This window comes from Cygnus atratus, chromosome 5, assembly GCF_013377495.2.
Source record: "Cygnus atratus isolate AKBS03 ecotype Queensland, Australia chromosome 5, CAtr_DNAZoo_HiC_assembly, whole genome shotgun sequence".
Classification (NCBI taxonomy): domain Eukaryota; kingdom Metazoa; phylum Chordata; class Aves; order Anseriformes; family Anatidae; genus Cygnus; species Cygnus atratus.
In genome coordinates, this window is record NC_066366.1 from 8,399,228 (window position 1) to 8,424,059 (window position 24,832).

The 24,832-nt window shown below is 37.0% G+C and overlaps 1 long non-coding RNA gene across 6 annotated transcripts in view; it reads right to left on the reverse strand.

Annotated features, from left to right (window-relative positions):
• The window catches only part of LOC126913325 (uncharacterized), a 204,964-nt gene that overhangs the window by 142,616 nt on the left and 37,516 nt on the right, over positions 1-24,832 (reverse strand). The window lies entirely within an intron of this gene.

A 24,832-nucleotide genomic window follows, 5' to 3' on the forward strand; every position in this document is an offset into this window, starting at 1 on the left:
ATTCAAATCCTATGAAAACCTAACATGTAATAAATTTCCATCATTTCAGCTGATTATTCTGTAACAACATATAAAATGAACCAGATTGGTGAATAATCCTAACAACAATGGAGGGGAAAGAGCCTTTTAAGTATTATTATATCATTTGACTAATAATGTTTCCATATGGAAAGTGTCTCCACACTTAGAAAATACTTGAAGACAAATATTGTCAGATAAACAGTACTTGAGAAAGGAATCCTGACATCTTCCATGGTACCCCGCAGAAAAGTCCTGAAAAGCTCATTCCTGAAAACCATTTCAACAGAGCACAAATGTGATACTGACACCAGTTTAGCAGAGACAGTGCGGAGAACAAAAACCTGGGTTACTGAGAGGGCTTTGTGAACTTGTATAGCACTGTAGATTTCACAGAATCATCTTGAAAAGGTGACGAATACTGAGTCTGTCACCATGCAAACTCTATGACATATGGTCAATAGATTGTTGGTAAATATTTAATAAAATGAAACGTTAGCCTCTGACACAAAGCCTCTAGTATTACAAAGAAGCAAAGGTACAGCAACAAAGCACGTGCTCTTTTTTGACAATGGTGCTGTGTTTCAGGTTGCCCCTATCTACAGACTAAAATTAAAAGTCAGTCTGTTACCACAGTGTAACACAACTCAGCAAAAGAGGCCTCTGTAGTCTTGCTTTTTAGTTAAACCTGGCTTCTATGCTTCAACAGCTTGACAGCAGTGCAAGAGTACATTGTTTTTGCTGGAACATCTGTCGTTCAAGAAACGACTATTCCTACTTTAAAATATTTACGGTAAAGCCATTAGAGTTGGGGTGTGTTTGGCTATTTTTTTTTTCCCTTCTTCTATTATCTTCTAGTTTGTGGCAGGTGTCAGATGGACATGTAAAGCAGGATTGGTGCTTCTGTGTTAACAGAAAATTATAAAGCATCTGAATTTCCTAGTCACAACTGCTGGATTTTATAAAGGACTAATTAACTTTTTCTTTTGGAGCTGTGACTTAAAATCAGAATCACAAGTAAAAATAGGTTTGGCAGCTTCAATTCCAGTGGAACTCCATCAGTAGAAAATAACATTTTTGGAAGCTCTTTGCTGGAATGCAAAATGCCCACATTCAAATATACCATGCCAGAGTTATGTGTGATATTGCCAGTACTGCCAATCCAAATCCCAAAATCCTTGATGCATTTAAAAATCTTTACTTTTAAGAACAATGAACATTGAGTGCTTTTTTTCTCATGTTCTCCTATTTTTTACATATGCAGGGTCACACTCATTTCAACACATTCTAATTTAGCACCAAAAGGCTATAAATATAATTTCTTCAATGAAAACCAAAACAAGAATGTCATTTCCTGATATCCACAGCTGCGGTTTTAAGATACCAAGTTCCTTAACAACAAGTTAAGAAGTGGTAGAAGATAAAAAATACAAGAACCGTTATAAAGACTGACAAAGCCATATTGTACATGGAAAGCATATGCCTGCCAAATTTCTGTGATGGAGTTAATCAGCCATCAGAAATCTTTATCTCAGCCCATTTGCTACAACTACTCCACTTCCCTGCTTCTAGAAGAAGCAGGAACCTACTGCTGTACAGACCTACTACAGAATGGATGCATATGAGAATTGATAAGCTGGATAAATTAGTTTTACTGACTGGCTAACAACAGGTGGAGTTCAGAACATATGCCTCAAAAGCTGTTATCCAATAACACTTTTTTTTTTTTTTTGGCCAAATTAAATTAAGCAAAGGACCACACATTTAATATCAGCATTTTAGATTAAACATTTCTGAAATCTTAAAACTCTCCTTGTCCAAAGAAGAGGCAGTTTTTATTCCCGTTAAAACAAACAAACAAAAAACAAACAACAAACAAACAAAACCCAGTCTTTTTAAAAATAAATTCACCCTGCACATCAACAACGTTTCTTTAGGACAGTCAAATCCCCAAACTGCAATTATGCCTCTTTACATAATATTATAATCCTTAATCACTTCACCCAGTGTTATCTTGTTGTAAGTTATTTTCTGGTCAGCTTACTTATTTCAGTGCTTCATTATTCATAGCCAAAATTTCAGCCAAACTAAGAACAAACACATATGTAATACTGAAAAAAACCCTGGCATCCATTCAAATTAGTAATAACATTTTGAACATTTGTTATTTAAGTTTGTTTAATTCGTTCCATCTTAAAGTGTGTAACAAGGCAACTTGTCCTATGCATCATCATGAGATTTTCCATTACCCAATCACATATCAAGAAAACATGAAAAAGTCATACTGGAATAGCATCTGTTATAGTGGTGAAAGTTCTGCAGTTATTAAAGCTGATACTGAACACAAATAAAGTCCACTAGATGGCATAAAGCAATAGATATCATGATAAAAATCATAATGAAAACACTTTGTCATGACATTTATTGATTTCTTTTATGATAAAAAAATGCAGTGAGAGAACAAATTTATGTTTACTGGAACATTAATAAATATTAATAATTGGTTGCCTTCTACAACAAAAATAATATAAATGGAAATGATGAAGACACAAGCTTATATATGGAAAAGTCAGGTAATATAATGAAGTCAGGTAATAGTAACGAAGATTATAAATACAGCCTTAACTCTGCCCTTTGAAATCACATATTCTAGCACAATATTATTACATGATAGTACATTACACTTCAGAAATAATACAACATGATAGTCTGTTTTTTTATACACAGCTTTCTTCTCAAAGAAAAAGAGAGAGAGAGAGAGAGAGAAAGATAAGAGAAAGAGAAAAGTAACACTTTTCCACTTTTTAATATTCAAAGTGACTATGCCTCATTTTTGTTAACCACTGTTAACAAGACATCATCTTTAAGAAGGAGACTTGGCCTGGAAAATTTCATCTGGAATAGTGAGTACTTTGGTAAATTATGGGTACTTCTGAAAGGTAGATTTAAAAATGCATGCATGTTTTTAATCATAACAGTCATGAGTACTGTAACCTTTACATAGAGGCTATTGCATGTTTCCTGCATGTAAAATAATACTATTTAACTCTTCTCCACAGCTCTGTTTGTGAAGCACAATACAAATACTCAGTGGTTTAATTTTCTGAACAGCTTTGCCAGATTGGTTTGTGTTCCCTACCTGACAAACATGGAAACTGAGACAATGAACTGTTAAATGACTTTGATTCATGGTTATACAAGAGAAGACAAGAGAATTACAATACAATAATTTCGGAATCATCCATCTACTTGCCTTTATGCTAGGTGTACGGCAGACTTCAGTGTTCTCTCAGAGAAGACAATAAACATGTCTTGAGTATTTCTGAAAGCCTCATTTTAAATTCACAAAGGACATTTATATCTTCCAAGGCCCTACACACAATGCTTCCTTCTAACATTCACTCAAATACATGTATTCAGTTACTAGATTCTAAATAACTTAAAAAATGTCCAGGTTCTTCATTTACTTGCATTATTTGAATTTAAATGCAAAATCAAGTGAAAGATACAGTCCCACTAGAGAATGTCAGGTAGTTGTGAGGGGAGGCAGAAGTTTTACACCTCAAGGAGGCAAAGAGTAACCAAACAGGTGCAGAAAAAGAACTCCATGTATAACTAAAAGTCACTTGCATACATGTTTGTTTTTTTTTTTTCTCAAATTAAGAGAGAAGAAACATTGTCTCCTATATAGGCAAAGAAGAGAATGTGCTTCTGGTTTTAAGACAAAAATTAAGAGCAAAGGCTAGGCTCCGACTATCACTTTGTCATAAGGAAAGCAACATGTGAGCTGAATCACAGAGTGGATAAGGGTGGAAGTAGCCTCTGGAAATCACCTACTGCAAGTCCCTGCTCAGAGCAGGGTAGACTACAGCAGGTGGCTCAGGGCTGTGTCTGCTTGGGTCTGGAATTCCCAGGGATGGAGACAACATTCCCTCTGGGCAACCTGTTACATTGTCTGAGTGCCCTGAGTAAAAAAGGCCTTTTCATGTGTTTAAAAAGAATTTCCTGCATTTCATTCAGTCTGAGCCCATTACCCTTTGTCCTCTCACTGGGCACCAACCAGAAAAGTCTTCCTCTGTCTTTGTTCCACCAATCAAGTATTTGTATGCACTGGGAACATCTCGCCCGAGCCTCATCATTTGCAGGGTGAACAGGGCTAGCTCCTTCAGCCTCTCCTTATGACAGATGCTTCAATCCATTAAATCATCATCATGGCCCACCCTGGATTTGCTCATCCATATCGTCCTTAAGGGAAGCCCAGAACTGGACTCAGCACTCCAGCTGTGTCACACCACTGCTGAATAAAGAAGAATCGTCTTCTCTGACCTGCTGGCAACGTTCTTCCTAACACAACCAAGAAGGCTGCCAGGCTTCTTTGCTCCAAGGAGATATTGCTGGCTCATGGTCAGACTGCTGTCTGCCTGGACCTTCAGTCTTTCTCTGCAAAGCTGCTCTCCAGCTGGTTGGCCCCTAGGCTGTACAGGTGCGTGGTTATGTTTCTCTTCAGGCACAGGATTTTTCATTTTCCTTTGTTGAACTTCATGAGGTTGCTCTTTGTCCATTTCCCACAGCCTGATGAGGTCCCTCTGGTCAGCAACACATCCATCTGGTCTATCAAGTGCTCCTCCCAGTTTTGTATCATCTTCAAACTTGCTGAGAGTGCACTCTGTTCCATCGCCCATGTAATTAATGAAGATATTAAATGTTATGGGCCCCATTTTATCCACTTCTGGATGCACAAGAGGAAACGAAGATCAGGAAACTGATTTACAATCCAAAAAGATGTCATTTGCAGACAGTCGGATAAAGCTTTCTGCATTAAGGAATGCTACGAAGCAGGCCATTTGTCCTCAGTGTAGCGTCGATATTTATTGATAGTTATTCTCTTCAGCTTTCCAACCGGACTGTTCCACAAATGGGAACTTATCTCTATGTGGTGGCCAACAGACCCAAGCATTAGATGTTAATTATTGGTAGCAGCCAAATTGCTACAGCATTTCAGACAGAAAGTAGTCTAACAAAAGATCATCTGTGTCTTTGTTCCTTCTGCTGTCATTTTTCTAGCTGTGTAGATGCAGCAAGCTTTGCATGTTGTCCTTTGCTGCTGTTTAATTAGCTATTCTAAGTACCCTGCAAAGCCATTCCCTGCGTGCTTTCTCTGCATGCTTTTGCGTGCTTGCTCCTTACTTACCTTATGTTGAAGTGTTCTTTAACATCTTACGTAAGACTTTTCAGCAAAGGGATACTGAAGATGTGACAACAGGATGACTTTCCTTGTGGATAATGAGTCAGATTTGGTACCTTTGCATTAGTCATTCAGGCTTAGTTTTCATAAGTGCCCCAGTCACCAGGATAGCTTATTTTTGTTCAGTACTTTCTTGATGTGCTTTTACACAACTTCAAAATTAATTTGAGCTTCTGAGAAGCATCAGTCTCTTTGACGACTGAAATTAAAGCCTATTTGAAATGGAGTATTCTTGGGCCATAAATATTTTTTAGCTAATTATTATTACAAAAATAACATATGGCTGAGCTGTCATTCTGCCTCTAATGCGTTGACCTCAAAGACTGTGCCTAGAGAGCAAATTATTATATAATGATACATGGCATTTCATGACTGCTATCCATAAGCCAGTCCAGTTATGAGCACCAGTGGGACATCAATTTAGGAAGCATAAAAATGTTGAAATGTGTATATATGTGTTCTTTCTAATACAATTTTAAAACAAAAGTTGCTTCACAGTTAGTTGAATGTAAAGGAAAAAGCAGATGTTACTTTACTCGTTTTAATCCTTACTGAGAAATATGTTATCTTATTAAAATCCTATTGGAATACTAGATGATACTCATTCTGTCTGTACTCATATCCCACAATAGCCTGAAGTTGTTTCAAGGGTTTGGTTTGATTTGATTGTATATTTTAATGCTTAAGCAGCAGGCTTATTTGTTCGTGTAAAAAACACGTTTGGCATTCCAACTTTAAAATTAAAATTCACTCTAATACAACTTGAATGCTGAGTTTCCAGCATGAGAAGGCTGAAAATAATATTTAAGCATTCCTATAAAAGACAGGTTATGCGGAGAAGCCAAAAGCTTACTAAGTTCAATCATTTGTACTCTATCCTAACTAATAACGCTTACGCATCACAAGGATGAGAGTGTGAGAGAATGTCAGTCTTTTTCTGTCTCTTTATAAAAATGAGGATCAATGATACAATTAAAAAAGCCCCTTGAAAAGTCAGGTGTCTGTTATGTACGCATGCCTACCATTAAAAATAAAGGTTTTTATTCTCTGCCAGAACAGAATACCTTTAAACATAAGCTTATGGCTTTGATAAATTAGGCTAGAACAGTAAAGTTGGTCATAAAACAGAATTCCAATTCTATCAGAAATTCTGAAATCTTTTTCAAACTTGTTAAAAAGAATCTCTTTCTCTCCCTCTTTTTAATATTAATCAGAAAAGGACTTGTAACAAATGTTCCTAAAGCTTCTGGAAGCAACAAGTCAACTTAAAGAGCCTGCACACTGGGAAGCCTGGAATCTGAGAAAGTTGAAGACAATGTAGTCTTCCTACATACTTTCCTGAGACCTCATTATCACATAGCAATTTTTCTGAGGTATTCCATACAAAGATCACAGTGAATCAGTTTCAGTACTGAAACTACAGAGTCTACTATAAGACTTTTTTTTTTTTTTTTAAAGTATTTTTAAGATCTGCCTCTTTAAGGTATTCTAACATGTCAAAATGAAAGTTGCTCTAAGTTCACTTAGATAGTAAAGAAACAGAAGGAAGAGTTAACATTCCAAACATAAAATATCCTTCCCTATCTTAAAACTCAGTATTTTCCACCACTCAGTATATTCCACTACAAAAGTCTGCACGTGCCCTGGCATACCAATCTTCACACAGCATTATCAGTGCCATCCACAGCTATAGGACTGGCAGTAAACACTAAGGTGTTGCTTCTCTTATGTTATGTTTGGAAACTCAATGACAAAACTGCACAGCATGAGAGACCTTCTTGTTCTCCCTCTCTGCTGTACATTCTTCCTTCTTGTTCCCTCTGATGATAACTAACTCCAACATATAACATGGCATAGAAAATACCTTAGCATATATATCATAGATATCAGGATGGTTTGTTTCACACTTTGCATATTTACAAGGGCTGAAACTTTGATTTGTTTTCAAGAGGCATGAGACCTACTTGAAATTAACAGGCTCTTTACCAACTCTTGCTTTCCACAGTAGGACATAGCAGAATAGTAGGACATGTCAGAATGACATAATGGAAACTACATTGTAATACACTGGAGGTACTGATCAGTTAAGAAAGCTTGATTTATATCACAATGCATTACTAAGCAGATACCACAATAAACATGGTGATTTTTTGTCAGTAAAACATTTTCCCAATAGAGTTGTTGGACAGTGCAAATGTCAGAACATGAAAACAATCTGTATAAAATTGGTAACAGTTATTTGATCTTCTCAGTTACGCTGGCCAAAGATCAAGCATTACAAAGGAATGCTGGAAAACAGAAGATACACTACAGGTTAGCAAAGCCCGTTCAAATCTATCACATAGATGAACTGCTTTCAGTCAGGGACTAAATTGAATACTCAGTCGTTACAGAAGTTGAAGATACTAATGAAGTACCAAGTCACTGCAGTATTAAAACTCAGAGATCTCATCCATGTCTATGATGAAAGCTATACTGTTCTTAATAACCATAGATTACATTCTCAAGGGTATCTTTGTTGAAATCTCCCTTCTGAGAATAGTTTTAAAAATAACTTTGTAGAACTCTTCATTTCAGTCAGCACCCATCAGCTGTGTCTGAAGTATCTCACCATAAGTATTTACTAAGTTCTTGGATTAGACAACTGCTTGCTAAAAGTTTGAAATCGTATCTCATGAAAGTATGTTGTGAAAACAGAGAATAGCAGTATTTGTTTATACTTGCTACTAACCATTTTGTTAATCTTAAGCAAATATTGTTCCTAACATGATCAGAGCCTGCCAAATGAAGCACTACATCCAGCCTCATTAGGTAAAACCCAGTTTCTTCTTCAGGCATTTCAACGAACAACTTCATTTGTTGCCAGGTTACTCCAGCTCTAATTTCATTCGCCAAAGGAAGGTCGGAATCGGCATGTATCTGAAGATGCCACAATGAAAATGGGCTGGCACTTTTTACTAAGAATTTACTCCCATTTCATGATGAATTTATAAGTCAACACAGTGAGTAGTGGCCTGAAATCAGTTTGGGACAATAATCTGCCCATAACTAATATCGGGTTTCTCAGGATACTCTGAGAAACAGCCCCACCAAAGTGCATGCTTTAAGAAGAGAGGAGAATACAAATGATCTTTGGAGCTTTCAATTTAATTGCTGCCACTGAATTGATAAGATTAATTAAGAAAACTAATTCTGAATTTCCACTTTCCCTGTCAGAGCAGAATTCCAGTCAAGTCATAAAAGATCCAGTCCATGCCAGGGGTATTAGTGGTACTAGAAAAGCATCTTTGAAAACTATTACTTTCCAAGTATGTTGTAACTCTAGAAAAGTATGTAAAACTTTGGACTGAAAGGCAATCTTGGGCAAAATGTTACATTTTATTCTGACTATTTTTCTACTGACACTATTTTTGGTACAAAGAGTTCTTTCTATTGCAGAAAATATATTTCAGACCCTTTGTCCTTGCCAGACAGCAGTAGAGCAAACAGCTCCCCACCACCACCCTTTTTTCTCTCCCTTTTTTTTTTTTTTTTAAACTTAAACTAGGAACATACAGCAGGGAGATGAGTAAGAGGCAACAAAGGTATGTTTTCAACCTCCCAAAGATATAGCAACTAAATCTACTTCATTAAAAGAGAGCTGTTCCTTTATATTCTTCCTCCCTATCCTGGCCACTGGCAAAGTTGCATTATTATCCTATGAGTCATTCCTTCTTCAAAATCTCTCTCTGGGTAGTACTTGTTAATTAAACTTTCTCATCCTCTCTTTCTCTCTTACAGTTGTTGGCAACAGTCTTGTATCCTCTCTTTTGAATAGCCATCTATATGTAATCTCCCATTATTAGAGTGGTAGGAAGGAACTGACTATCTTTTACCATGTGTGCCTGTTGAGCATACAATTACTAATTATATCAAGTATGCCTTGTGAGTGCTACTGGTGATTTAAATAGTACATTTTCTTCATCTCTTTAGGACAATGTCATCTATTGTACAATGTTTCTATCTGATTCTTTGGTGGCATTTTAGCTACTGAACTTGAAAAGTTCTTCAATTGCATAAAGAAAAATGTGGAACATCTGTCCCTTTTCTGTGGATGTGACTCTGCAGTAGCAAAAGCAGCCTGCTGTTCAGAAATGCAGAGTAGGAAATTAAATGTCATTTGAATACGTGTTGTAATAGTAGCCTGGTGGCAGTGCCACAGCCAAAACCAATACTCATCAGTGTTGTATCTAGTAAAATTATATATTCTGATTTCTTATTTCAATTTTATGAAATGACAGGAAAACATTTTTCACAAAAACTAGGAGGTTTCACTCCCAGCCATACAAACATATGTAGATATTTCATGATGTCTCTGTCCTATAAAATATATGGAGAAGTAACTGAGCGTGAACGAATAACCTGGGTATGAGTGAAAGGACAATACAGCTGTTACTTATACTCAGTGAAACAAGTTCACAGGCTGGCTCTGTAGATGTCCAAGAAGGTAGAGCTTATTATCTTTATCTAGTCATTTACTGCATTGCTATGTACAGAGTAACAGGTCTAGCTCTATGCATATGGCAGGGTAGGAAGGGTTAAAAACAATTGAAAAATAGCTGATTAATTGGAAGAGCAAGGTAAACAGAGAAGTAAAAAGGCCAGAATGAAGCCTAAAGATCATCAACTGAAATCAGACCTCTACTTGGAGGCTACTGTAGAAATGAATAATTAGAGAGAATGCGAAATCTGAATTGGAAGGTATAAAAATTTAGCGGTAGTGATTTAATCTAGGCCAAGGAAATCCTGGAGCAAAACCAGGGCAAGAATCTACCTCTTAGAAAATTCAGTCCAGACCTCATCCAGAAAACCATCCTCTTCATAAGCAGAGACAAAACACCACAGATTGCTGTGCCCTGGGTAGCTATGAATCTGCCTTAACGCTGATCTGGTAAATCCTTGAAAGTCCCTTTGAGACCTTTGTTTCTATGGATTTAACAGTAAGATAAAGATAAGGAGAATGGGCCATTATGTGTGTGATGTTTGATCTCTTTATTTCTGTCATGTATGAACATCAAAAGCATTTGTTGGGACTGCAGTTGTCAAATTGTAAGCCAGCATGTGAAAACAGCTGTCTATCCTCAGCACCAACAAACATGAATAGATCTGTCATCATAATTACAGCTCAGAGCTGGATTGTCTTCAAATACCAACAACAGTCTGCACTGTGAGCGATGTCAAATAAGCCTGACTCAACTGGTTTAGGATCCATTTTTCTAGAAAACGTAACGACATTCTCTTCTACGAAAGGTTGCAAAAGTTTCTGTGTAACAAAGTCCGTTCTGTTAGTCTCTCATGCTAAATGTTTCATGACCTGCTAAAAGAAGTCATTCTAGAAATCATAAAATGATTTACACATTTAATAAAATAATTATGCAGTTTATTTATGTGCACATAATTTTAACTTGATTACACTCCAATAGTATTATTTCCATATTACAGCAGTAACTGTCTTCTGATATTACTCTACTGATCTCTTACGAATGTTTATTTATATGGACACAGTAGCTGAAGGGGGTTATAACAGAACACTGAGACTCTCATCCCAAAAGAGCTCTACTTTCGCAAGAAGTGACTGAGAGGTGTCTGAAAGTATCCTGTGACTTAGCAGTGATCTAGACAAAACTGAATTGGGAATCCTAGGAACAATAAAGTTCTGCAATGTAAGTATCACACTGTCAACACAGCTGGTCAGCAGACCTATCATGAATATTACGCTTCTTAGTGACAAGATGAAACAGAAATAGGCTTACTCCAGGTAAAGTGCTAGAGTCAGTCATTTCTCTTGGGACACAGGAGAAGAAGGAACCAAAAACATGACTATGTGAATCAATTACCAGTTGCTGTTCTGAACCAAGCCTATGTGACAGGCCTGCATACTGACTTCTCTCAGGAAAACAGATTACAGTTTTCAGATGTGCAGATTATAACCCAACATTCTGAAATTACAACTTCTAATATCTGTTTCACTGCTCAATAACAAACAAGCTAGGATACTCTGCTTCCCAGCACACATTACTCCTGCATTCCTGAATTATTTCAATGATCATAACAACATACCATACAGTTAAAGTATAAAAGTATTCCAGTGAAGTGAAACTACTAACAACTGGAATTACAGGTCACTAATATTATTATCCATATAAATCAGTCTGGCTGTACAGAGACAGTAAAGACTTCTGCTTCTCAATCTTCTAGCCTGGGGGGTTGCACATATTTGACGTAAAGTTTTGTCGAACGTGCACTTTCGTGGCAAGTGGTAGTATTTTCAATGTGGAAAGTACACTTTTCTTGAATTACTATATGGGGACATACTTCTAGAAGAAATAGACATAGTTCTAAAAGAAGCAAACAGGGAAGAGGGAGAAGAATTCAAGAAATGGAAAAGGAGGGACTCTATATAGTTGGCTGGTAATTTACTAAAAGGATAAACTAAAAGAGGACTCGAACCCATTGTCACAGGATCTAGATATTAAACCCCCTGCTTGATTTGAGTCTATACATGAGGTTAACTACATAAAAAACGTGCAGGCACAGAATCTTAGAATCATTCAGGTTAGAAGGGACTCCAGCGGCTCTTTTAGTCTATCCTTCTGCTCAAAATCCTTGGAGCATCTCTTAGTTTGATTCTATTTTTAATATGTGTATGTGTTCCTGGAAATATGAAATATTCTACTGAAATTTTTAATTAGAAAATACATAGTCTTTATTTTATGAAGACTTGTCAACTTAAATTAGTCCTAAGCAGCTCTCTGAAAAAAATTGTAAAGGTCTTAAAAGTCAGTAACTATTTTAAAGCTCTCCCATCCTTAGAGGGTCAGCAAGGTCGCAATTTTTAAAAATGAAACTCTGGATTTTGGCTCCGTCATTAAACGTAGGCGCATTGTATAGCACTTACTCATGTAAACTGAATGCTTGGAGAGCTATGACTTGTAAACTTGCCTACTGCAATAAATAACAAAACTCAGGCACAAAATTACAAGAGAGGTTGAGCCCTTTCTGAAAGCCTGTTTACCAAAACTTAGACCAGGTTGTAATTTAAGCAAATTCTAATGGTATTAGAATAATATAAGAAATATTATAAGTATATATATTATAGTATAAGAAATTAAATAGTTTTAGCTATATAAAAAATACTTATATTTGAATACACACATTTTCCAACAGATATTTTAAAACCAAACAACGACAGTTTGAACTTGACATTCATTCAGGAACTTGGCCTGCTCAAGCTTAATTGAGGTTGTAATGATACAACCTAGGATGACAAGATATTTGAGGTTTTACAAAGACTAATTCATACCAGACTTTGTGCAGTAACACACTTCAGTTAGAAAAGTAGTGGTATCAAACTGATAGTTACCAATGGCATAAATGAGGGAAACTGACTGAAATAAAATCTGGTGACGATTGTTCTCTAAGCTGCAGCTTGCAGTGTATGAGTTCCAGCCTAAATTCCATATTATTGGTTTTTTTTTGTTGTTTTTTTTTTTTCTCTCCATCCCTCTCTCCCCTGCAAGCCCAGCTATATATACACCCTTGGTCACTGCATATGGGAACCAAAGACAGGTAAGGAAAGCTGTTGCCCATTTCATTTCATTTGTATGATACAGGTAGAGGGTTTCTCCCTCTGCCCCAGGACTCTCAGAATAGGATATGCACAGTTTGGTGTTTATAAATGCAAATGTAACCATGCACACACCAAGACGTGCACACACATTATGTTGTGTAATGTAACATAGCAAGTGTGGCACCAGGCATTAGCTTAGATTCAGATGAGCATTAAAGATGCGAGTGTACATTAAGAAAGGATGTGCATCTAAAAAGAGCTCACTGGTGCTCTTCAGGACTGACTTCCACAGATTTTTGTAGTTGCCGTATATGCACCTCGTAGATTGCATCGAAGAATTAACTGGAGCTTCTAAACACTTAGAAGACAATGCAATAATGATATACAAGAAGGAATAGAAGCAAGGAAGGACTGTACACCTGTTGGCCTTCTGAATAATCAAATAATTTATTAATTGTTATTAGCTCTTCTTTAAGCTGCCATCACTCTACAGAGATGATGAGTGAGATGACAAGAGTTAATTCATCTTTCTAAAGGCCTTTTGTTGTTGTTGTTCTCGTTTCTGGGACATGTAGGATCTCAGAAAGATAAAACAATGTAAACTCAGCATAGGTTTACACAGGTCTTTTTGTTTTTAAGGTTTCTTCATAATTTATAGGTTACAACCAGCAAATCAATTTGTACCAGTTCAAGATCTACTGCCAAATGACGATGCAAAACCATCTCAAAAGCACCTGTATGCAACATATGACATGCTCATTTTTCATATTTGAAAAACTCAAGTAATGAATCCACAACAGAACTGAAAAGTCTGATTGGTTCAGTCAGAAGCTTGAAAACTCAGGAAAGGGGAAAATGAGGTTTTCTATGAAATATTAAATTCCTGTGTACCTTTAGAGTACTCTAGAACCACAGTGACTGAGGGAAGGTGATTACTTTGTAGGCCTGTATTCCAGAAAAGAGAACTTGCATTTCAAAGAGGCATTCTTGTATAATATGGTATTGTTCCCCATGACTAAGATTTGCAGAATCCTTTTCAGACTTCTCACAGGCATATGTGAGCAATGTGCAAAGAACAAAGAACAAAATACACAATCAAATCTGCTAGTGATGATCTCAAAGTCAAGAATTATCACATTACTTGTAGGTATGAAGCTGAGCTAACAGAAGACCTTTGAAAAATCAAAGAAACATATTGTCTGTGACATAATAAGCCACAATCATCACTGTGGACTATGCAACATAGAAAGAATAAATAGATATCCCTAAGAAAGAGCCCCTAAAACTCACTCATCTTTTCTGTGAGCCTGTAGAGGGAAAGAAAGAGAGGATATGTTTCAATTCCACCCTGACAAAATCGAAAATACTTCTGTAACAGTCACTAACATTTCTTAGATATTCTCTTTAATCACACACACGCTAATGTAATTAAAGGTGCAAAACACTGAAAAATTAAAGGCTTGTCTAAAGAAATGGTGATTCACAAAGAATTGAATATACAAAACTTGGTTTGAGTCTGAGTCATGTGGAGCTGAGTGTACTACTGATTTTTGCCAAAGGCAATTGTAATAATGTTGAAAAAGATTAAAATTTTAAATATGATTAAACTCATTAAGAACTTGTTTTGAAGCTTAAGTGGATATGGCAGTAGAAGAGAGGCTTGGATGCAACTGTGAATCATGCCAATTTCACTTTGAAAAACTGCTCTCCAAACACTTGAGTTGTATTCTGTGGTTAGGAAAATGAGCCAAACCAGTTTCCCAATGTAGTATGCCTGTAAAAGTGAGAAAGTTCACTGACCCATAAATACTGTTTGGTATAGCACCTTTGCAAGTCCTCTCCTGCCAACCGCGTAATAACCTGAGACTGTATTTGCAACTGGTAAGGAATGAAAATAAGGAGGAATGGTTGAACAAGTTAAATAAGAAGTTTTTCAGTTTAGAAAGTTGTCGGAAGCTTGTAAACAGGTATTAAAGATGTGGTATGAGCCACATTCTGGAAATGCCATTTTCTCATTACCTTCTATACAGCTTATTTAGATTATACGATTTCTAGACAATTAGATACAGATACAAGGATTCCCCTTTTCAATGAAATAAAAGAATTACAAAGTTAGAGAAATTGTGTATTATTTGTATGAAACACCATTATGATTCTCCAACACAGTTTCTACTTCCCCGATAAAATTCATGAGCACTTCAACTAAAAAAAAAAATAATCTAGTTTTCCTGCTTTTTTGTATTACAAGTGAACTATTCAGAATTATTCTTTCCTTTACTGCTGCTAAAGGAGTAGAAGCAACAAGTTGTCCATAGCTATGATAACCTGCATTTGTCTTTAATAATTACAACCGCATTTGAGGCTTCCATTAAAAATGCTGGTCACTGTCATTTATTTCCAAAACGATTTAAAATTTAAATTAAGCTAAGTATTTCCTTACACAACTGAAAAAGGAACCTTTTTTAAAAAAAAAAAAAATGGTTAGAAATAACCAATTACTTTCCTAAGCCAAACACAGTAAAAGAGAACAAGACAAAGAGAACGAGGGAGGTCATAATGGATGACAGCCCCAAGGTTTAACTTTTCAAACTCAGGCATCCACATCTAAGAATGACACTTGGGAAATTTTACTGTACATGAACAAGTTTCTATGTTCAAACTAGCAACTGCTTTTGCTTCCCAAAATTGGCTTTCGCTCCCAGAAATAAAGGCTTAGAATCCATCATTTGTATTTTTATGTTTGAAATAAAAACATTTGTCCAGAGACTAAGATAAATATTCAATGAAGCTGTAGTCAAAACATATCCACCTGGATAACAGAACAGTCTTGTGGAATTTCTTATCTCATGTAATGAAAATAAAAAGGCAGAAACATAATATAGGAATAATTGTGTGTCTGCCCAGGAAGATTTTGTTTGTTTGTTTTAGTGATTCAACTAGAAGAAATACTCAAGATGACTTTATTAGAAGTCCTCAAAGTCCTCAGAAGTTATCTGCTTTCCATTGATCCTATTTGTGCCACAAATAACACAATCCTTTCCAAACAACTTCCAGGATATATCAAATGAAATCATTTTGCTACATCTTTAGATAAGTGTTAAAAAGGAACATCATTTTTTGTAGAGCTTTGTTTGCTGAGGGAACTGAAATTTCAGGAGATTCAACAGTTTCTTTGGAATGCTCATTATTTTTTCATTACTTAAAAATGAAGGAAAATACACAGATCAGCAAATTTCATGAAATCCTCAAAAAGAGCAGTTTGTTTTTTTGGATAACGTTATTTTGACTAGGAAGAAAATCAGAAGATATGCATTGCTCCTCACATTTAATGTGTCAAAATATCAATATACCTGCAAACTTTTTATTCTGACCTTTCTATTTTTTTTAATAATTATTATTACTAGGAAGTACCCCTTATTTTCACTAAGTTTATTAAGGAATGTCTCTTAGTAGATGAAGTCCCCTTTTCAGAAGCCCAGACTGAGTTATATGAACCATTCAAACCCTACTAAATTCAAAGGGTTGTGGTTGTTGTTTTGTTTGTTTGTTTTTGTTTGTTTGTTTTTAAATGAACCTTAAAGTAGTAGGGCAACTATGCCACAGTTTTATAGAGCCAAAACTTTGGGCTCACACTGAACTGAAATATACACATTTCATACCAAGCTTTTTTTCCCAAGGCAAAATCGATTTAAATGTCGAGCCCTGAGATGTCTCAAATTCTAAAGAGTACCTGTAATTTCTTAGTTACTATACCATTCATAAAGGAAAGAGTTCTGACCTAGCAAACTGTGGGGAAAAGAGTGCTTTTAAAAGTGGACAGTTTTGCATAACACTAGGGAAACTTTTTGTGTGAAATTGTGTAGGTTTGGGTCTAATTAATGGCTATGTTCTCATGGTTTTAATTGGAAATCAGATGAACACTCACCAGGACAAAAGAGCAGATCCAGCAATTATATATCCAGTTGATTTCAAATCACAAAATGTAGTGTAGAAGAGAATATTACTAGTATTGTAGTTGACTTTTTCTAGCTCAATTCAACTCTACCTGTACCCAGTAGAAAATGTCCCATGCATTTCAATGTGTTACATTGAAATTTCAGTGAAGGAATGAACTGTAAACGTGTATTACTCAATTGGGGCCTGAAAATAAAAATAGAAAGATGCCCAATTATCTTGGGGATAGTAGTTTGAGGGAAAAAATGTTAAACCATTTTAACTGAAAAACTCTCTATTTAATTTCTAATAAACAACAATTTGGTATATGGAAGAGACCTCAAAAGAGAGCCATTATGCTAATGCCAAACAAGCTGTGCACACCTGCAAAAGAAATTTCCACTTTCATACATAGTTCTATTCAGTATCTTAAAATTGATCTGATGCAACTGCACATCTTTCCCTCAGCCTCAACCAGCTCTGTAGCAAGCTCCAGGTTTCCTAAATACCTTCAGGTAAAAACAAACAAGCAAAGCAAAGAAAAAAAATCATCTTGCCAACAGATATTAAAATGATAATGCTTCTTTTTTTTTCTAAATAGGATAAATCAGTGCTAAGAAAAATGATTATTTTTGCATCACAGAATACTGTAGCAATAACATGCTTATCAAGAATACACTATTTATTTCCCCCTCAAGAAGCTTCCTTTGGTGACAGGAAGCTTTGAAATGGAAGTATTCTCTTCACCTTCCCAGATGCGTTTCTACACCTGCCTTCTCCTCCCAAACTAAAGTTACTACTGTGGAGTTACTCAGTATCCTGCATTTTACCAGAAAGAAGTCTGGAAATAGAAGACATTGCACGGAGTGAAACCATTTCTGTGCAGTTACATATAAGTATAAAATAAATCCTGAACTGCCCGGTTTGAGGAGCTGTATGTGTCAAAATCTGACCTGTATTCAGAAACAACACGTGTGTATGCCAGGCCTCTGAAGAGCCAGGGCCTGCTAGCTCAGGGTGGTTCACTTTTCCTCTTGTAAAATGTATCCAAAACAGAAATAAGGAAAACTAGTAACTAGAGATACCACAGCACTAAGGTACACCTTGCCTACAGAAGTTTTCTATTCATCATCTATAGGACTGTCTTTGTATTTAGGCAAATCCTGCTTAACGTCACTAGAGAATTTGTCCTGAAAGCCGATATCACACCCAGACTTCTTTCTCCAAGTGAATGTTCTTAACACTGCACTAAATAGTCTCCTTTTTGAATACTTACTCTCTCTCATTTCTTCTCAAAGCCAAACAGATCTACAATTATAGGTCATTAGCATGATGCAGAAGAGCTCTATTGTCCAAAACAGATAATAACCAAGTTCTGACTGCCTGCTTTCCAGAAACTGGACATCCAGGCATCTTTCCACCTGAGTGAGTGCACCAAACAATGGACTTGTTTATAAGAGATGATCATCAGTTTAAAAGGAGGAAAAGCTGTGAAAAGGGTTCAGTTCTCTGAGAGAAAGATGGTCAGTGCTTTACTTTTGGAACAAATTTACCATCCACGGATTCCTCCCTGAAGGCCTGAGAGAAACGCTGCTGAAGAAGGAGGAGAGTTCAGAGCCTACAATGTCTTCCGTATTTCCTTTACAAGCTGGAGCAGGTTCCACACTGGGATTCTGCCTAATCTCCTTCTTGTACTAGTAGGCAAAATTTAACATTCTGCATACCATTTATACCTAAAGGCTAGGGGATGCAGTCATTAAATGCTTAAATCTCTATTTCAGTTGCCCATCTGTAAAAAATTCTATTTTCCTTTTACTCTTTATCTTCTCTGATGCTACCTACGAAATTTCTTTGAGTCAGCCATTGACCATTACTACAAGTTCATTGCAATGCATTTGTAGGTACTGTCACATTACAGATAAATAAAATAATAAATAGTTGTCAGTAAACAAATGGTGGTCCATATTGATGTCAAAGCCTACCCGATCAAGCAGAAAGCCTGAATAACCTTCATATTAAATATGACATTCTCTTCCTCATTGTAGCAAAGGATTAATTTTCCTTACTTGCTCTCCAGTCCACCACAGAACTTAGGAAGGGTATGCAGCACATGATAACATAATAGAAATAAAAAGGCAGAATATATCAATGGAACCAGAAGCAAAATCAATTCATGATGCTGACTCCTTCATAGTTGCCAACAACTCAAAAAAGTTGCAGTATATGAGTTCATAAAAGAAAAAAAAAAAAGTTGTCTATTCCACAAGCTGTTTTGGCCCCTGCCTCATGGCTGCATCACAGTAATTTAGTAATTCTTGATGTGAAAGTTTGTCAGATGCATATTCCAGGCAATACCTCCTCCCCCTCGTTGAATCATACAGGCTGTGTCCTAATCAAATTATATTTTTGAAGTGTTTCCTCACTGAATCCCACAAGATTGTTTCTCATATTTTCCCCCACACCTGCTTTTTAAACTAACTATCCTGAGGCTTCCAGCAGAGCCTCCTTTCTTCTCTCTCTCTCTCTCTCTCTCTCCCCCCAGCCCCCACTTTCCTTTTTTTGGAGGGGGGGAGGGAGGAAGAGAGTCACATATTTATGTTCGTCATTTTTCAGTCCTGCACAATCTGCCCTGTCAGCTGATAATATCTAAAAATATCAAAAAGACCAGGGCTTATTTCTGTCCTTTCATGTTTATACCCATGTTTTCTATATGGCTGAGAAGGAGGAGATGCTATCTATTAATGGCAGGAAAACACTTGCGTTTAGATCTATTGTGCCCTGCCAGTTGGACTGTCACTGACATTCCCTAGTACTCATGAGGAGGCTCCTTGATCTCTTCCAGCAAATACAACTGGATGGCTTCTGGGAGAAGCTGAGGATGTGCTCCCCCTCACAGGCCAGGAAGAGAAGGCTTGCTGGAAAGCAGCACAGCAGGGACACAGAATGCTGACTGAGGTCAGACGTGTGGCAAGTAACCTATCTTTTGCCCACGCTGCAGCCATTTGCTTCCTCATCATTGCTCAGTGCTTATACACACAGACAAAGCATCCTGTCCTTGGCTGCCCACTGGGTACCCCTGCCTTTCCGTAGCTTATCACAAGCTAGTTGCATCATACCTGTTTTTTCATTTACAATGGACTCGTTGTCATCTTTTGAACCGTGCATTGTAATAACCATGTGCCATCACAAACTGATTCGCAAGGGGACATTTATTTCACTTGTGCCCAATCATTTGCTGAAGCAGGCCCTATTTCTGAGCTACAGACTAGTGCTTTTCAGAACTTTTTCCAACGCTCCAGCAGCATAAAGCAGCTGATAACAGCTGGTTGTCCAGATTTGCACCCACAGTCCTCCCGTAGATCCCGGCACGAAAGTACAAGGGGAGACAGGCCCAGAGGAGAGGTGGTTAGGGAAGGAAGGCTGAAGTGCAGCTGTGCAGGTAATAGTCTTGTGGGGTTCGGTGTGCAAGCACTTGGGTGTGTAACTCGAGTAGGACACATCCAGCACATTGAACACAGTGGGGAGAAGGTATTGCCAAGCCTCTAACTGTGCAGCATAGGGAACGGGTGACATAAGTACAAGTTAAAGCAAAGTTAAGATTGCCTTCATTAACCCTTGGGCTTGAACTATTTGCCACACACCCTGAGATAAAACAAAGGCAGACAGTTTCCATTGACTACTTCCCTAGCACAGGGCTGGTCACAACTAGTCTCTCAGTAAACATGCCTAAAACACCTACCACTACTGAGGGCTGCTCTGCAGCTGCCACTTCAGCTCAGGCTGGCTCCAGCTCCTTCTCTTTCTTCTCACAAATTAGTACTGCTGAGTAGAAACATGCCATACAAATGATAGATTATCAGTTGATAGATCATATCGTGCCAAGGAAACATGAAATCACAGCTCCTGCACCTAGACCCTTAGAAATAATAGGGTGTCAGAGACAAGCTGAAAAAAAATCATTTCTTTCCTAAGCAGAAATACCAGTGAATTATCTGAAAATCCTGATTGTCATGGATCACAGGAAAACAATCCCATTCTATTGGTGGAAATAAACTACCTCTCTGTGGCAAAGACAATGCAAATGAAGGAAGACAGACATGCATCACATTAAAGACTCTGAAGATGGACTAGCAGCTTCATTGAAAACTTTGCTTATTCTTTATCATCTACTTAAAAACAAGATGTATGCAAACTGAAGCAACCTGGAGATTTAATTGCCACATTTATTTTTAAAAGAATCTCCATCTAAGATGACATATGAGACACAACACAACATCAATCATTATCTCAAACCAAAGGAATTAGATTTTAATAGGAATTGGCCAGGAGAAAATGGAAAAGAATTTTGAACAGGTTCTGAAGCCTTTTTACAACATATATATAGCAAAAGTCATAAAACAAATCTATAAATGGGTATATTCATTCTCGTTCTGAATATTGACTCTGGGTCAAAATCTGCAGTGGCCTGTATTGGGTGCATTTCTCTTCCTTCGTGTTCTACAGGTCTGGGTTTAGGACTGAGGGATGCAATTTTACAGGGCCTACTAAACCTGCTTTACCATGGGATGAACACCAATAATAATGATGGTTCTGGCTTCATGCTTAAGGGATAGCCTAATGGTGGACAACTAGTTTCCTTTAATTAAGAATTCTTTAGTAAGCAAAGCCCCCTGTGTCAGGATCACACCAGCGTCAGGAAGAAGCAGAGTGCACGTTCCAGATTTTTTTTAGCCTTTGCACTTCAAAAAGAGTTAGGCACATTTCTAGAGCTCATTTGAAAGTTACACTCTTGAGAAAAAGCCTTATGGGCTTGCCAAGTACTGAAGATGAACTGCCAGAACTTCTAGAGACTCTATTTTCTGATCTAGCAGTCAGCAGTGAACCCAACTATGCTGCCCTGATTACTGGTAGAGAAACAGAGTAAACAGGTCAATGAAAATTCGTCAAGCCAAATGTTTGTCTGGACATGATGAATAGTACTTGGGAAACCTCAGCTAGACTTGTGGGCTGTCATATAGCCTTGGCAACAAATTCACTCCAGCCAGAGCACTACCTGAATCTATCTGTACAAGAGAGCAACAACATTTTTCTCCTTCTCTGAAGATTTTTAAGAGATAAAAATCCAAAACCAGTACTAAGGAGTTCCTATGATAACTCAACAGTTACTAAATGTTTCATATATGATAGCTTTAGATGCATATCAACTGGACTTTTACCCTAGATCAGCAGCCTAAACTGAGATTAAATGTCTGAACATTCTTCCATTTCATTTACCACGTCTTCAGGATCACCATGTGTCTCAGTTTTGTAGGCATTTAGAATTATACACAGAGGCCATCACACAGCCTTTGTCACAAATGTACACAGTTTATCTTCATACCAGTAATAGCTCTGTGCCCTTTGATTTAGTTGAGTTTTGGTGCATATCTCTCCCTCATATCTACTTCATGTCTGAGTCTTACCAGGGACATCTGTTTTTCCAGTTAAACACAGAGCGGGATAAGCCCTCCCAAAAATTCCAGGCACAGTCGCAATTACCATTGCACATATGCAAAAAAACACAGATATGCCCCATACATTCATCCCGATTGTTGGTTAACACACTGACATTGAAGAAAAGGGAAAGTTGGTGAGACTGGTCAGTCTGTCAGTTACTTTTCACTGGAAGGGTTCCTAAGCAGCTGAAATAGGGACCGGCAAGAAAGCAGTGTCAGGGATATTAGGTGGATGCTAAAGAGCCAGTTAGGCACATCCAGCCTAAACAGAGTCTGTGGGAGGATCCAACAGCAGTTGTAGCATGGACAGAACCTGAGAAGAGGGGAATAGGTAATAGGGAGGCCAGACAGGGAAGGGAAACTAGCTGTTCAAATTACTGTTCATTGTGTGTAATAGGAAACATCATCTGGCCTATTGAAGCTGCACCACAACTAAGAAACAACCAAATAATTTGGAGAGATTGACAGCATTTGGATGGTCCAGCTTGGGGAAAAATCTGTGCATGTCCTAAAAAGAAAGAATATCTTATGATGAAAGGATTCAGAGGTCTAGTTTCATTAACAGAAGACAGACTCCCTGAAGACTGGAGTATACCCCATAACAGAAAGTAATGAGTAGAGCATCAACTTGACCAAGAAAAAAAGAAAAAAAAAAACCAAACATTTAATACTTATACAGTTTTTCTTCCTCCACTGCTACTGCCCACCTCCCTACAACCACTAGTCACTATAGATGTCATCATTTTTTCTTGACTGTACCACATTAAGTTACAAGTATATATGAAATATACTACATACACCGTCCATCTGAATAAATATGTCCAGCCAAAACTAGAATAGAACACAGGATAGGGGAAATATTGAAAAATACTACAGGTTATAAATCAGGTTTAAATACCGTGTGTTCTTGTCTCACAGTTGCCATCCCCAGGCCACTCCACTATGCTACCTCACTGAGTTATTACATCATTCTATCAACCCTTGAGTCAAGTTATCTCATTGAGTTAACATTTGCGTATTTATATTTCATCTAAAAATACCTGTAAACATATGTATATAAATACTGTATCCCACCTGCCCATCAGCCCCAGTCACCTCCCACCTCCTGCTCACTAATAGCACAGTCCTGCATCACCTCCCACTCAGCCAAGCAATCCTGTGCTAGCTGCTTTCGACATACTCACAGCTATATATATTTATGAGCATGATAAAATCCTTCTGCAAAGATAACATTTTTTGCAAGAGTTACAATGCATTTTAGAGTCACTGTGATGCTATTTTTTTTACACCTTATTATGTGATACATTTACATATATACGTGTCTTAATAATTCATCTAGTTATGAAAAAATATACCACAAACTATAAAAGTCAGTTATATTTATGTAGGCAAAAATATTTTTTTTATCCCAATAATTAAATCCTTAATTTTGAATTACCAGTAGATCTTAGGAAGAAATGAACACAATGATGTTTTATTGTATTTCTAAGAGCAATTATATTCTGGTGTGGAAAGACACTCTCCTGATTACTTGCATTTGACATATTCTGTATCAGAGCCTAAATGAAACCATGGTTAGGAATTCCTAGTGTTACTATGCCATCTATCCATTCCTAGTACAATGCAGGTATTTTCCAAACCTATCATAGAATGATTTTCTCATGATGCAAATATTCATTTTTCTCCTGCTTTTATTGTGAGGCTCTTCAATTGCATAGTACTTGATTTCACTATAAAGAATATTTCAGGATTCAAGCTGATTTTTGTTGCTTCATTTCATCCTGTTACACTATTCCAATCATTCTAAAATAAAAATTCCCCTGTTTTGGTATTTACTTTTTCAAGTGCATGTTAACAAAATATCTTTTTGCTCCATTATTTTAAATTGGTCAAGTTACACGCAGCAGTTTATATCCATGGTCAGTCAATTCCTTCTCTCTAGTGAGTTGAATCAGGGTCTAATGCATCAAGGTTTAGAAGCTACTCCCCTCCTTCAACTTAAGGAAGGAAGTACTCCCAAACCTTAAGAATTTAAAAGACGTTCATAGTTCATGCGGGTAATAGCTACACACATGAAAAGTTCATCAAATTCTCAGTGCAAATTAGACATGAGAGTCTCTCAGAAAAGTTTGCAAATACATGTGGGCTACAACATGGCTGTGTAATGCGGATTTACTTGATACAAAATTGTGCTGTTTATAGGGACTTCAGCACTCCATGATTGATGGAACATCAGTTGCTACTTGCCTGATTGACTGTCAGATGAACATATAAATATATAAAATACATAAAATATATATATTTAATATATATATATTTATATATATGAAGTGCCTATCACCATATTGATAAACACTCTTTGGAACCACTCTGATTGCAGGGGTAAGCACAGGAGTTGGCCTGTTAGTACCTCAGCATTTGTGTTTCCAACCAATTTAAAAAAAAAAAAAAAAAGGCCACAAGACTTCACGCTCACTCAAGTCTGGAACATCTCTTCTGGATCCCTGCACTACCTATGGAGTACCCAGAAAA